This window comes from Bombyx mandarina, chromosome 22, assembly GCF_030267445.1.
Source record: "Bombyx mandarina strain Sakado chromosome 22, ASM3026744v2".
Taxonomy (NCBI): domain Eukaryota; kingdom Metazoa; phylum Arthropoda; class Insecta; order Lepidoptera; family Bombycidae; genus Bombyx; species Bombyx mandarina.
In genome coordinates, this window is record NC_143228.1 from 3,292,206 (window position 1) to 3,307,393 (window position 15,188).

At 36.2% G+C, this 15,188-nt stretch overlaps 1 protein-coding gene across 2 annotated transcripts in view; it reads right to left on the minus strand.

The window, feature by feature from the left end:
- Positions 1-9,191, minus strand: part of knockout (Stork-head domain-containing protein knockout) — a 217,953-nt gene extending 208,762 nt beyond the window's left edge. For both annotated transcript variants that reach the window (XM_028186941.2, XM_028186933.2), the window contains exon 1: positions 8,784-9,191. The gene's annotated coding sequence lies outside the window, so the exon portion shown is untranslated. The remainder of the gene's footprint in view (positions 1-8,783) is intronic.
- Between the last annotated feature and the right edge of the window lie 5,997 nt (positions 9,192-15,188).

The window sequence follows — 15,188 nt, forward strand, 5'->3', positions numbered from 1 at the left end:
ATTAAACAGTATTTAGGATAAACTATACAATCATTGGCATTCAAATAAATATATCTAAGACTCGTTCTGAATACTGTATTGTAATGTTTGGTGAAATGATTGGTATTAGTGCAGATATAATAAACAAACATTTTTTTCATAATCACAGACTTCTTATTTTTATGGCTCAGGTGTGTGGACAAACTCACGACCTACCTGGTTTTAAGTGGTTACCGGAGCCCATAGACATCTACAACGTAAATGCCGCCATTGAGATATGAGTTCTAAGGTCTCAGTTGTTACAGTACAACGGCTGCCCCACCCTTCAAACCGAAACGCATTACTGCCATGGCAGAAATAGGCAGGGTGGTGATACCTACCTGTGCGGACTCACAAGACATCCCACCACCAATAATTCGTACCAGAATTACTTTTTTACTTTATTATCTATATTCACTTGAAGTAAATTCTATTTTTACCTCTGTTTTCATTCAACGAATCATTGCCGATAATATTTTAGACAATTCGACATTTCCAGTCACATGAAAATATTCGAAAAAGAAATTTGGATTTGGAGAGAATTGGATTTGGAATAAACTCATATTTTTGCATTTTATATCACATGAGTTAGTGGAGAGATGAGACAGTAGGGTCAGATCGTATTCTAGAAGACATAATTCAAATAATTCTCGTTCGTCATGAAATAGTACACTAAGTACTATTGTAAACGCAATACGAACTGGAATATAAACAAAACCAATTTTAAAAAATTCACATACATCATTGACTTAATCCTCTCTCTCTGCTTTTAGGCTCTTGAAACACCGCTCATTGGCCAAGAGTTCGACCTGCGAATTAGCCCAAAGACACAACCCACTGAGCTTCTCGCCGAATCTTCTCAGTGAATCGCAATTCGGATCTGATGGTAGAATCAGTAAATCACTGCTCTTGCTAGGGCAAGCAAATTCTCTCAGCTTGAGCCCGTGAGCTTACCTACCGATCTTGAGTAGCTAGAATAGCCATTTAACTTCCCAGCGATTAAATAGAAAAAAAAAACATAAATTAACTATTCATATTCATCCGTCAAATTATCGTGAGAAATATTTATTAATATCTAAATTATCTTCTCTCTATACCATGTAATCCAAGAATTTTATACACACATCACGTACAGTTATGTACCATTTCGGTTGACCACACATGATTCGACGTCATAATTTAAGCCAAAGAGTACATACCTAGACGGCTCAGACTATAATTATGACAGACCATAATGTCGCATGTACAAAAAAAAAATACGTGATCAATTTCTTTCTCTGAATTTAAAACGGTCACGCATGCTGTGTAACTCTTATTACAATGTGCAAAAATGTCTTAATACGATATGTTTCTTGTGGAGAGTGAACCGGTTGCTCGGTTCACTGACCTACGAGAAACGCCTAGTGTTACTTTGACAGGATTTTTTTTTGTTAAATCTTGTATTGTCGGAACAGTTAACACACTTTTATGGTTGTTATTACAATGATTTTTGCGTAAAATAGAAGGTCTCACGACCTATTTGGCGTTCAACGGTTAAGAAAGTTCACAGACATCAGAACGTGAACGCCGTAGCCGCTTTGAGACATGAGGCGGAGTTTTAGGCGGAGCAACTAAATTGGCATACCCTGCTTCCTACTTTCCGCCCTGTGTTCCGGATGCAGGACTACACCGCGGCTGAAATAGGAATCTTGTATTCGTACATAACATAATTCATCCTTTTGATTATAAAAAAAAAAAAAAAATCTTCCTACCACCAACACCACCAAGAGAATAAGATAGGATAATATCGAGGGGTGAAAGGCTATTTGTTTTAAGTGACATTTTGCTTAATACGCGATATTTATCTTCCTAATTAAAGGTGCATTTATTTAGTATTTACTAGCGACCCGCCCTCGCTTCGCTTCGGAAACTATAATTTATTATTGATTTCTCCACTATTTAATGGATGTTATTATACATATAAACCTTCCTCTTCAATCGCTCTATCTATTAAAAAAAACCGCATCAAAATCCGTTGCGCAGTTTTAAATATTTAAGCATACATAGGGACAGACAGATATAGGGACAGAGAAAGCGACTTTGTTTTATACTATGTAGTGATTTAGTATTATTAGCAGTAACAGTTCGATGTTTTTAATTGAACTTCAATTAAGTTTACTCCATTAAATTTTTCTGCTAAATTTGACTCAAATTCTTTCAATAAAGATGATTGAGTAGCAAACATCCAAACAAACAAACTTTCACATTAACGTTATTTGTGGCGATTATATTAACACAGAACATTTATTATTTATGCTTCAAAGTTGAAATCAAAATAAAAAGGACACTACTCTTTTAATTGTCAGTGAAGTAACATATCTATATATTAATACGTGAAGCAAAAACTTTGTATCCCTTGTTACGAAAATTGCGCGGACGGAGGAGTATGAAATTTTCCACACTTATTGAGAATATACAGAAGAAGTGCACAATGCTAATATTTTTTTAAATAATGCATAAAAGATACATTAAATCAATAAAGAAAACATTACACACACTACATACCATGTATTTGACGCACACACGCATGCATACTATTTATTGTCAAACTTTTGTTCTTGACGTCTGTTGTCAAATTGAGAATAGATTAAATATTGTTTGTCTTTGTTAATATTTTTTATAGTGTAGTCTTGGCGAAATTTGTCATTATAGAAGTATAAAATACAATCATAATAGTGTACAAACTTACAATTCCAATTAATTATAGTCGAATTTCGACTACTGCGGGACCTCTAGTTTATATTACTATACAAACTGTCATAGAAAGATGTTTCTGATCAAAGAAGCTCATCAATACGCTTTTATTAGCTTCAGACGTGTGTATGTTTGTAACGGAATTTTTGTTTTAATATGAAATGTATACCAGTTTTTAAGTCGATACGTAAGTTCTTAAAGTTTCGATAAAACTATAAAACAGCTTTTCCTACAATTTGAACAAATGTACAAAGATATCAAGAATTGAATTTATTCTTTATATTGACCGCTACAGCTGGATTATACATCAAATTAGTGAAACATTATGTTTAAATTTAATTAAAGCCAATTACTTCTTCTAAATTGTGGCTTGGTTAAAACAATTTGCTTATATGAGTGTTACTTATTGTGTCCGTCAAAAGTAATAAATAATCATCGATAAAACAATATATTACAAAGTGTTTTTCACTTAGTATCTGCTCACACAGAACTAAGTTTATAAAATGCATGACAACAATTTTAAACGTGTAAACATTTGCTTAGTAATTCAACTATGACACCTATCTAATATACACATACTTGACCTTAAGTTGTTAGGTTATTTGGAGCTGTGCAAATGTTTATTTTATTATCTGTGCCAATGTTTTACGTAATCGAATAAAATTTTAATATGTCATTATACTTTGAAATTTACTATCAATCTCTCGTCCACTTGATAGATATACTGTTATCTGAATACAGTAGGTACGCATGTTATGCAGCCTCAAAATAAAACAGAGGCAGGTACAGCTTTGCCTACTTTGACGCTTTTAAGAAGCATTAAAAACTATGAAACAAATTAAGTAAGCACGAAATATTGTTTGTTGAAGAATAGATTTTTAAGCTATTGCATAGTTTTTATCGCGGGCTTTGAGCGCGGCGACCGAATCAAGAAATTCCGTAACGGAAAAAAATCTAACACATTCATACACATTGCGCTTTTGTAGTGTTTGTAAATAAGCGCGCGGCGTGACGTCGCACTGCATGCGCATCATGAAAAGTCTGCCCATCTCTCTCTCACGAGGTCTAGCTTATGAGTGTGAAGGAGACAGTTAATGTTTTGCTTTTGTTAATGTTTATAAATATAGCGTGGTCTTATTTTATTATTGTTTTAATATTAAATTATTATTGTCTAATTATAATTGCTTAAGTTGATAAAAAAGCTATGCAATAGCTTTACCGCGGCAGTCCCCGAGTGCCACACGTGTTTTTTTTATGGCTTAGATGGGAGGACGAGTTCACAGCCCATCTGGGGTTAAGTGGTTACCGGAGCCTATAGACATCTACAACGTAAATGCCATTACTAACCTTGAGATATGAGTTCTAAGTCCCGGTTTTTATAGTACAACCGCTACCCTCCTTTCAAACCGAAACGCATTACCGCTTCACGGCAAGAATAGGCGGGGTGATTCTAGTTACCCATGTACGCTCACAAGACGCCCTACCACCAGTAAAGTAAAAATTATTAAGATTATTATTGGACATTATTAGGATGTGTGTATAGAGGTTATCGATATTTCCATAATTAAGGTTTAATACTTATAATGTAAGTCACGGAAATTCGCATAATACGGGCGGTACAGCATTGATTGTTGTAGCGAAGCTAGAGGAGACCTATATCCAGTAGTGGACGTCTGTAAAGTAAGTCTTTTCTGCCGTGAAGCAGTAATGGGTTTCGGTTTGAAGGGTGGGGCAGCCGTTGTAACTATACTGAGACCTTAGAACTTATAGCTCAAGGTGGGTGACGCATTTACGTTGTAAATGTCTATGGGCTCCAGTAACCATTAACACCAGGTGGGCTGTGAGCTCGTCCACCCATCTAAGCAATAAAAAAAATTTAGATAGATCGTCTAATTCAAACACGTAAAAATTATATTTCTTGTGGTACTGCAAGGGTAGTTAGAATATTTTGAGATAATAAGAATAGAATATTTACTCAAGGGCGTGAGCTAATTCACCCCTCGAAACAAAAAAAAGTATATAGGTAAAAGTAAGTATGTAATGTGGACGAATTATTGTGACGAAAAAAAAAGACCAATATGTGGTAATCTACAGCGTTCTCTGTATTATTAATATTGTAAATACGAAACCGAATTTGGTTTGCGACACGCTTTTTAATTTTTAATCTAATTTGCATTAAAATACACTCACTGACCGGTTGACGCAATGTTAATATATCGTCATTGAACTTGTAAACATTTTTGAACGTGTTGTGAAAGTCTTTCCGATAATCAAGTTGCTAAGTCTAAATATTAAAATTTCAGGTCACTACTTCAACTATGCTGTGAGATGTGAGATAATCTCACATCTTTGAAATATATTTGTTTATTTCACTTCACGATAATGTGAAAGCAATAGGTAAAAAAAACCTTTAAGTTCCTTCCCGGGAAATGGTGGAAAAGCAAAACATTTTATAACATAATTTTCTAAAATCTATTTTTTCATAAGATAGATAAGTGATTTTCATGCCGCTTGCTAACTTATAAATTGCAAATAGATAAACAACAATTTAATTTAGACACAGTATCAACAAAGCCAAACAAAAAATCTCTGTAGAGTCGAACGCCAAACTTCCTCTTCTCTCTCTACAATGATGCCATTTATAACGACCATATTGTAATTTCCTTAAAAAAGTCAATGCACCTTTTTCATTTTATAATTAGTTCCTTAAAGTTTGGGGCCAGGCAATAGTGTGTGACTGGTCCCAAAAAAAATTAAAAAATACATCACAATATGTTCACGTTCACATAAGCAAAATAATTTTCTTCAGCTTTTCTCGTAACTATTTTTAATCAGTATAGATATTATAATTTTTTTTTTAAATTACAACCATTTAATTTGTACGTATATCTATCCTATGCCTGAAACGAAATGCATTGTACACACGGCATATAAAAAAAAAAAAAACAAAAAACATAACAATAATTTTCAGTCTTGAAACTCTACAATTGAACCACGTAATATTTGATTCGTGTGTGAAACAGCTCCTTTCGTTCCATTCAATTTCCAAACAAAACTTTAATTTCCGTCACGAAATATCCACCGTATTGATGAAGCAAAACGTATTTTGCATCGCGACGTCGTATTTTCAATCCAGACCGGGAAACGTGCCGGCGAATATTTTTTTGTGATTCATTGATTTATCCGTCAAGGAAACGCACGACTGAATTCAGCTATTTTTAAACGTTATATTCAAATATTAAGAATAACGGAATCCGCCTCAATATAAATATAATATGGTTTAATTTGTTGATGAATATTACCACAAAAGTACAAATATTTAATGGTGGTGTTTAAATACATATATCCAGCCCCAAAATGCTACTTCTTATTATGTTTTTGTGTCATAAGAAAAAGCTGCTATTTAGATTTTATCGAAACTCAAATATTTTCAAAGCTTACGTTTAGACAAAAAAAAAACTAGTATGGATTACTTACTTCATATTAAAAATGTACATCTTTGGTTAGCAGTTTATTTTATTGTGAAAAGTAAATAAAACGTCAGTGACGGTTTTTATTTAATGCACAGACGAAAGAAACGAGCTAACAGACCATCTGATGGTAAATGATTGCCCCAGTCCATAGACATCAGTGACGGGATTACCATAGTCAATACGCAAATAATATTTTTTTGATGGCTCGACTTTTATTAGACGATGTCCTTCCTTTTTTTTATTTATTGCTTAGTTGGTTGGACGAGCTCACGGCCAATCCGGTATTGAGTGATTACCGGAGCCCATAGACATCGACGACGCAAATGCCGCCTCCTACCGCGAGACATAAGTTCTAAGTCTCAGTTTTAACAGCACAACAGCTGCCCCACCCTTCAAACCGAAACGCATTACTGCTTCACGGTAGAAATAGGCAGGGTGGTTGGTACCTACCAGTGTGGACTCAAGATGTCCTAGCACATCGTCCTTCATTCGTCGTGGAAGTCATTCGTGAGTGAAGTGCGTATTTTATTAGAAAAAAATGAGTGTCTGTCTGCAGGAATCTAGCACCGGATTAGGAACATCGCTCGATACCTACCATCTTACTTTAAGTCTTCTTTTTACTGGTGGCAGAACCTCTTGTGAGTCCGCGCGGGTAGGTACTACCACCCCGCCTATTTCTGCCGTGAAGCAGTAATGCGTTTCGGTTTGAAGGACGGGGCAGCCGTTGTAACTATACTGAGACCATCGAACTTATATCTCAAGGTGGGTGGCGCATTTACATTGTAGATATCTATGGGCCTCCGTAACCACTTAACACCAGACCACAGGTCTCATATCAAAAACTTACGAAACTTGTATTTATCTCTCGAACGATTTAAACGAGCCAAACCGATAAAATCGAACGACTATTGTATTCTAGACTGAAATTGGTAAATATAAATATTGTTATAACTCAAAAATTAGGCAAACCAATTAATTGGCTAGATTTATTGCAGAAGGTTTCGTAATTTCAATTAGGTTTAATAGTAATAATACAAAGTGTTTTATTTCTAAATATCTTTTATTTTTAAATAACCTTGGCAATACGACCTGCGAAAATGATTACTTCACTAGCCGCTGTAAAAACTGGTTTATAAGTTAAAATGTCAATCGTTCTGTATCCTGTTGAGAGTAAGAAATTATAACGGACATACTATAAACATCTTAAACACGAACTTAAAAGTATTTCGAAAGAAAGTTCAGAATAATATCTATATAAATTCTTTTATTAAAAAAATTTAGATAAGTGTACGGGCTTGGTGTCAGTCTGACGTTGAGCATTTACTGGGGTCCATTAGGAACACCAACGAAGAAGCCACCGTTCAGCTTTAGATATGAGATCGAGCACTCAATTGCACCGGCACACGTATGCAAAACGCAACATCGTTGAGTGGCCAAAGTAATACCGAGCTGTGAGGACTCACAACATTCCAATAATCCTCATTTTGGGAAAAACGACATTCGATTCAGAACCGATTATTCGAATTCAAAAAATTCTCTAACACTAACTTACCTAACAAGTTTTTTTAACAAACACAAAATTTATTTGATCTATAAAATCGATTCATTACAAAAAAAATATGGAGGTCTTGAACTTTGCTTGAACATCAAACTGATTCGAAGTTTGTGCTTCAATTTCTCAACAAACAAAATTATATAGAATGGAATCGTTTTACTCACGCTCGGTGTCGAGAGGGAATTCGTTTCAAAACAAAAAATAATAAAATTACGCAGCGCCTCGTCTATTTTCTTTGAGGCCAAGCACTCAATAGTGGTTTTTGTGATGGTTTTTGCGCATCTGTGCAGCTGAGACGGCCGGCGTACACATGGCACTTTCGTTGGACGTGTTGAACCCAAATGTGCACACACACTTGTGAGGCTGACATTTAATTTTCTCTTTCGGAAGGTCAATCAATCTCAACGTAGTGTAAGGAAAAGTTCATTGTAGCATATACGTTTTTGGGGAAATATTAGTGCACAAACTAAATCAGTTAACGGTCTTTCAAAACACCAATTATGTAAATTATAGTATATCAATAATTAAATTTCTATGACAGTAAGTTACATTCGGTTATTGAATAAACTTAAAAACAATAATAAGCATAAAGTCGATTGAATTTCATAACTGAATACAATTAAACGGTGAAATCTGAAAATAATTACAAAAATTGAAGTGTCTTGAGTTGTATTTCGTAAGACACCCGTTGTTTCTCCAAACTGACTTCGACAATGAATGATTCTGCTGATTACACTAAATAGATAACAGTAGTATTGTTTAGTCGTTGACCGCTTTATATTTTGCTGTTCAAAGCGAATTAAGTCGTTTACTGCTATTATTAGAACATTTTTTTGCGGAGACAAGGGCAAGGACGATTACGACAATCGGCGACAATATCTCATATCAATGCAATTTTTGTTACCATTTTAGACGGTTAACACAGAATTCCTTACAGTCGATGATATTTTGAATTTACGTTCCTTACATAAAAAGTATTGTTATAAACATGAATTTATACTCACTGTAAATTTTAACAGCACTTTTACAAGAATGCGGACTATATATAATATGCGGAGAGACAATGTTCGGACTTCTTCCGAATATCGGGAATGTGAAAAATCCAGTCGATCGCACAGGCACACCACTTTGAAAATCAAGTTAGCACTTCACGAAAGCCCTACTCAACGGGGTCCGAGTCTAAACCCGTTTCCGAGGATGCAAAATTCCGGTTCGAGTAGTTCACTAATCGCAATCGAACGCGACTAATCGAGACTGTTCCAATTCAACAGAATACGGGTTGAAAGGAGAGTCTAATAGGAATGTTTCGGGAGTTAACTTTTTTCGCGATCTCGGAAGTTCGGCGTCGCGGCGCCATGCAGCACATGCATCACCGTCGGCAGCACGGTGCGGACTGGCTCGAGATCTTAGCACTAGCCGAGTGTGCCATTAAAGCCTCCACGTCTGTACACGGATTTACGTTTGTGTGGCGGGCTTGCAGATTCCTCTACCACGAAAACGATGCGATGCGATACACAATGAAGTTAAATCTTCATTACCGATTCAGAATGTTTCGTAGTACAGTTTTTAGACTCAAATAAAGTAATGTAAAGCAAATTTCTTGTATCTTTGAGGGCTCTCTAGTCTTAAAAGATATTGAGTATATTTTTCAAGTTCTGAGGCTCTGCTCATTATTGTTATGGGCCCGCAGTCTGGTGCAGGGTTTTATGGAATCGGCTTTTTGCTCTTGCTTTCTGGCGTCTCCCAAGGGAACATCGTAAAGACACGGACGCTGAACTTTGACGGTAATCTCATCATCAGATATTTATAAATTTTCTTTATCGTTTTAAAATGATTCGTTGTCTTGTAAAATGAACTTTGAATGACTTTATTTAAAATGCTCTACAATCTTAGTGTATCAAGTAACATTTTGAATGTATTATTTAAAATGATTATTTAGAATGTAGTATTTATATATTGTTTAATGTTATTTAAGGTCCTCAGACCCCAGGTGGGACAGAGAGCTTCAACAGTATTTCGCCATCGCGATCGATCTTGGGTTTGACGCTTGACTTCACTCCAGGTTAGCCCGAATATCTTCATCACCGCTGCCAGTGTGCATCCAGGTCTGCTTGAGATGGCCTACATTCCGCTTGTCCTGGGGGTCCAATCCATGTCAGTGATTTTCACTTCCAACATTTTCATAAAGATTTATCGGAGCTTTATAAGCCCCTTACAAGAAGACTCTGAAAAAGTCAGGATAAGATCATATTATGGATAACACAAAATGCTTATTGTATTTATATCCCTAAATAAATAACAAAATAATAACATGAACATTATAATAATGGTTTTTTTTAATTGTTTTTGTAGAGCGTACGGCCTATCCGGTGGTCGCTCATGGACCTCAGGATGAAAGGATGCGATTGTAAAAAGGAAATAACAGGGTCATCTGAAATAATTCCTCGGAGCACTCCCTGTGGAACATAAGATACAAGATAAAGAGAATAGAAGTTCCTGAGCAGGTTCTAAATGATATGTCTCACAAGGCTTTAATACGTAGTATGGTTTTTCATGTGTTAGATTCTTAATTTAAATATAGAGATCGGTATATTTTTTTGTCAATGTTCCTATAACCGCCAGAAGGCGATGATCGACTTCTGCGACCCAACTATCTCGCACAAGCAAGCAGCAAAGTGAGAGAGCGAAATATCTACTCTTGCCGCTAAGATCCGCCATCGCTCAACCAGGTACGGAGTAGGGATTTTGCCTAGCTCAGGGCCGTTTCTGATCCAGCAGAATAGTAAAAAAAACCAGCGTCACCAGAATTCTGGATTGCCTAGCAGGCCGTCGTACCGAGACGACAGATGTAGAATCGTCAACTCCCCTCGACGACTCCGCTGGGCGTCCTTGGGGTGAACCCCACGTCTGGTTGCAGTATTGAAAGCGGTAGCCCCTTGTACACTTGTGTACTCCCAGGTTTTGTAGCATTCGGAGTTTGGGTATACCGAATATTTTTAATATATAGACAAACGAGCTTAGGGCTAACTTGGTGTTAAATGGTTATTAGAGACCATAGTCTCAAAGCTGGGTGAATTTTTGGTAGGCAGCGGCTTGGCTCTGCCCCTGGCATTGTTGACGTCCATAAGCGACGGTAACCACTTGCCATCAGGTGGGCTGTATGCTCGTCTGCCTACAAAGGCAATAAAAAAAAACTGTACATCGCAACATCGTAATTACAACTAATTTTACAGTTTGATCTCGTGTTTTTTGACACGAACTTCTTAGCCATCCATGGATTCACCGTGCGGGTACCGAGTCGATGGACCATGCAGAAAAAGAATAATTTATACGAAGAATGCCAGCGGACTTACGACCCTGGTGTAGCTTTAATGTACCCCTATCAGAACGCATTACGATCACCTCCGTTCTCCGCATTGCTCTGTCTGTCCAGCCAAATTAGGTAACTTACCAGTGCGGCTTTAGATGTTCGTTAAATTATTTCTGACGTAATTAGTACTTTTTACAGATTTACAATTCTAAGCTCCATTATATTAATCATTGAAAATCAAATCAATTCAAATCAAAAAAAAATTATTCAACATAAATGAAAGTACATACTTGTTGAACGTCAAAAAGAACTACCGCCAATTCACAAAAACTAGCCTCCGTCCTGAGAAGAACTGGCAAGAAACTCAGCGGGCATATTGTCTGTTTTCTTTTTTTTTCATATTAGATAAAAAATAAATAAATATTAATACTTTACAGTTATCGCGATTGCCGTTGTGACCGTTTTAATTAAGTCTACGATAAACTGAAGAGAATACTACATCACGAACTCTGTTTTATATTTATTTTTGCATCACGCAAGCACAGTTAGTTTATTTAAGAATTTTAGCCGAAAATCTCATGATTTGCATAACATCGCAATTCGCACGACCAACGTATCACACAATACTCAGCCGTGATCAGCGACGTGACGTGACACGCCGCCGTGACCCTCAACGATGAAATGATAATTCTCTGCGAACGCTTTTACTGGAAACGCGAGCATTTTGCGTAATTTTTGATTTCTTAGTCTGATTTTAGCGCGCCTGCAAACCGACTGAAAACATAAAGGAATTCTCTCAAACCAAAATTACGACATGTTGAAGTCAGGCGGAAGACATCATAATCCACTGAATACATCCTTCTGACTGCCTATAACGCCAACAAAACAAAACAATCAAAGACCCTTGGCTGATATTTTCTCCTGTCTTAAATAAGCTAAAATCATAGGTTTGGGAATTAACAACGTAAGGAAAGATCTTCGATCAAGCGGGTGAAATTGCTCGGTAGACTGACGGTCCGAATGTTGCTGTTTGGAACTTGTTTATATGCAAGCTTATCTTTTTTTTATTGCCCGTATAGGCAGACGAGCATACGACCCATCTGATTGAGTGTGATTACCGTCGCCCATGGACTTCAGCAATGCCAGGGGTAGAGCCAAGCCGATGCCTAAAAATGTTAAAAATGTCGTAAGGAAGATTCAGGCATATATCAAATATCATGTGTTCTAAGATGGCTACACGCTACAATAGGCATAAGAGACAACAAGAACAAATGTTTACGCCCAGACTGCGATTGGCTGGACATCACACTCGGGTCCTGCGGTACCATGCTCATAGTCAATACGTACTTTTGATAAACAACGCGATTATACTCGTAATACGAAAAGGCACTTATTACTGGTGGTAGGACCTCATGTGAGTCCGCACAGGTAGGTACCACCACCCCGCCTATTTCTGCCGTGAAGCAGTAATGCGTTTCGGCTTGAAGGGTGGGGCAGCCATTGTAACTATACTGAGACCTTAGAACTTATATCTCAAGGTGGGTGGCGCATTTGCGTTGTAAATGTCTATGAGCTTCAGTAACCACTTAACACCAGGAGGGCTGTGAGCTCGTCCACCCATCTAAGCAACGTAAAAAACATACGTATTCAAAGAAATCTGTTTAATAATCTACCGTTGAAATTCGGTCAAACTTCGTATTGACTATGAATAATTAAGTATCTGAAGAACACTAATTTCTTTAAATCACTCATACGGCACCTACACTACGTAGGTTTGATGGTACTATGACAGAACTCTCTAGAATGTCAACAACAACTGTACCAAGTTACGTCACAATTGACTTCGAAACGCTGAGAGAACAAGCCATTTATAAAATTTTTGTTTTTTATATATAGATAGACAGATAAATACATTTTCAACAATTTTTCTTAGCGTATCATACCACCTAATTCTGCGTTGAGCAAGACTTTAAAAAAGTTAGGAATAAGAACACGTATGGAAACTAAAAAGGATTTTAAGCTTTAGGAACCACATCAAAAACATTTATTCAAAACCAAATCTCACGACCAAACCTCGCGGTAACGCTGGTAAGTATTGTAGTGCAAAATATCGTTTCTCTCCCACGGTTCACATTTCAATATTAATCCCTTTGTATTTATTATACATATAGTTTATATATTGGTTAGCGGATGAACTAGAATTAGGTAAGTGGAGTCGTTGACGCTTTCGAAGAAAATCTTTAGAAATTATTCGAGTGTCGTGCGCCGTTACATTCATCATTTGCAAACATTTTATTCAATATTAGCTGACCCGGCATGCTTCGTAGTGCCTCAATCGATAAATAAAAGACCTAAGGTTTTGTATAAAATAAACATAAAACAAAGAAAAGAAATCCGTCCGACGGGGGACACATCAAAGGAAAATCAAAATTGTTATTTTTATTACATTTATTAATTATTTTTAATTAATTGATATTTTTAATACGCTTTTATTAGATTCATACGTATGTTAGTATATTATAACGGAATCTTTGAATATGATTTTTGCTCCCTTCAAAACGTCGGATTAACTCGAAATTTGGCATACTTATTAAGGATCGATGACAATTCAATATTGTAAACAGTTTGATCCGTTATTCTTACTAGGATAATCAGGATTAGCGATTTTTTGTTTTCCTGAGTCCCGGAGTGTCTGTGTCAAGACCAAGAAGGAAAACTACCAGACGCGCCGATCACCTATTTCTCGGATAAGTTACCGACTGATTCAGATGAAGTTTTTGAGAAATTGAAAAAAAAAGATAAAATTGAAAAAATTGAAATTCAACTAAATAGGTAATGAAAAATAAATAATAGTTTAAAAACAATTTAGTTATAAATATTTTGATCACATCCTGAAAAGCACCCCACGCTTTTTTTACGCTTCTTATACTATTTTTAATTGAAATTTATTAAAATTTATTTTCTACATATTTTTTTGTTGGATTTTCTACTTTCAAACAGATATCATAGCATCAGTAAGAACGACTACCTTAAAATATAAAATGAGCTTTTGTTATACAGTAACTAATATTCTGCCTATTTTTGCGACGGACAGTGAGGCATCCCGGTTCGAAGTTTGAAACAAAAGTTGTTCCATACAATTGAAACATCTAGATTATGACTTAATATATACGGCGATATTGTGTTTTTTACGAGCTCTGTTAATCACTTCACGAAAAATAGTCCGCGAACTCGTCAAATCGTGAAAAAAGTTAATTATGCAAACAAGTTTTTACTGGTGGTAGGACCTCTTGTGAGTCCGCACGGGTAGGTACCACCGCCCCGGCTATTTCTGCCGTAAAGCAATAATGCGTTTCGGTTTGAAGGGTGGGGCAGCCGTTGTAACTATACTGAGACCTTAGAACTTATATCTCAAGGTGTGTGGCGCATTTATGTTGTAGATGTCTATGGGTTCCAGTAACCACTTAACACCAGGTGAGCTGAGAGCTCGTCCACACACAGGCAATTAAAAAAAAGCCATCTTACAAAAAATAATTAACCTGTAACGCCATCTGTTGAGTGTGACCTAAATCAAAGATCATGCAAACGAGATTTTATTTTAGAAAATCAAACAATCTCTCTGAACTTACATTTCCTGAGGCAATGACAAGGATTTGAAATTTGTAAGCCTTTCTGAAGCTGAATATAAACTTGCAGTTTGATAGACAGCAAATCAGGTGTAATGAAAAAGACTTAGGTTGAGTGTAATAAATAATAACCTTAAAAATATTCAACGTTCTTTGTTTTAGCATCGTATTCATTAGTAGCGTTATAATGACGAGCGTCTGGTGTAGTGGTAAGTGACATGGTCACTACACAAGGGGGTCGCGGGTTCCAATCCCACCAAGGGAAGATATTTGTATGATAAATATAAATGTCTTTTCCAGGGTTATGGATGTATATTAAATATATGTATGTGTATAATAAAAATCTTACATTTATTTGCGTTATCTGGTACCTGTAACACAAGTTCTTTACGAACTTATCATGGGACCAGTTAACGTGGCGTGATTGTTAGTAAATATTTATTTATTTTAATAACATAGAGATGTAGCTTGAA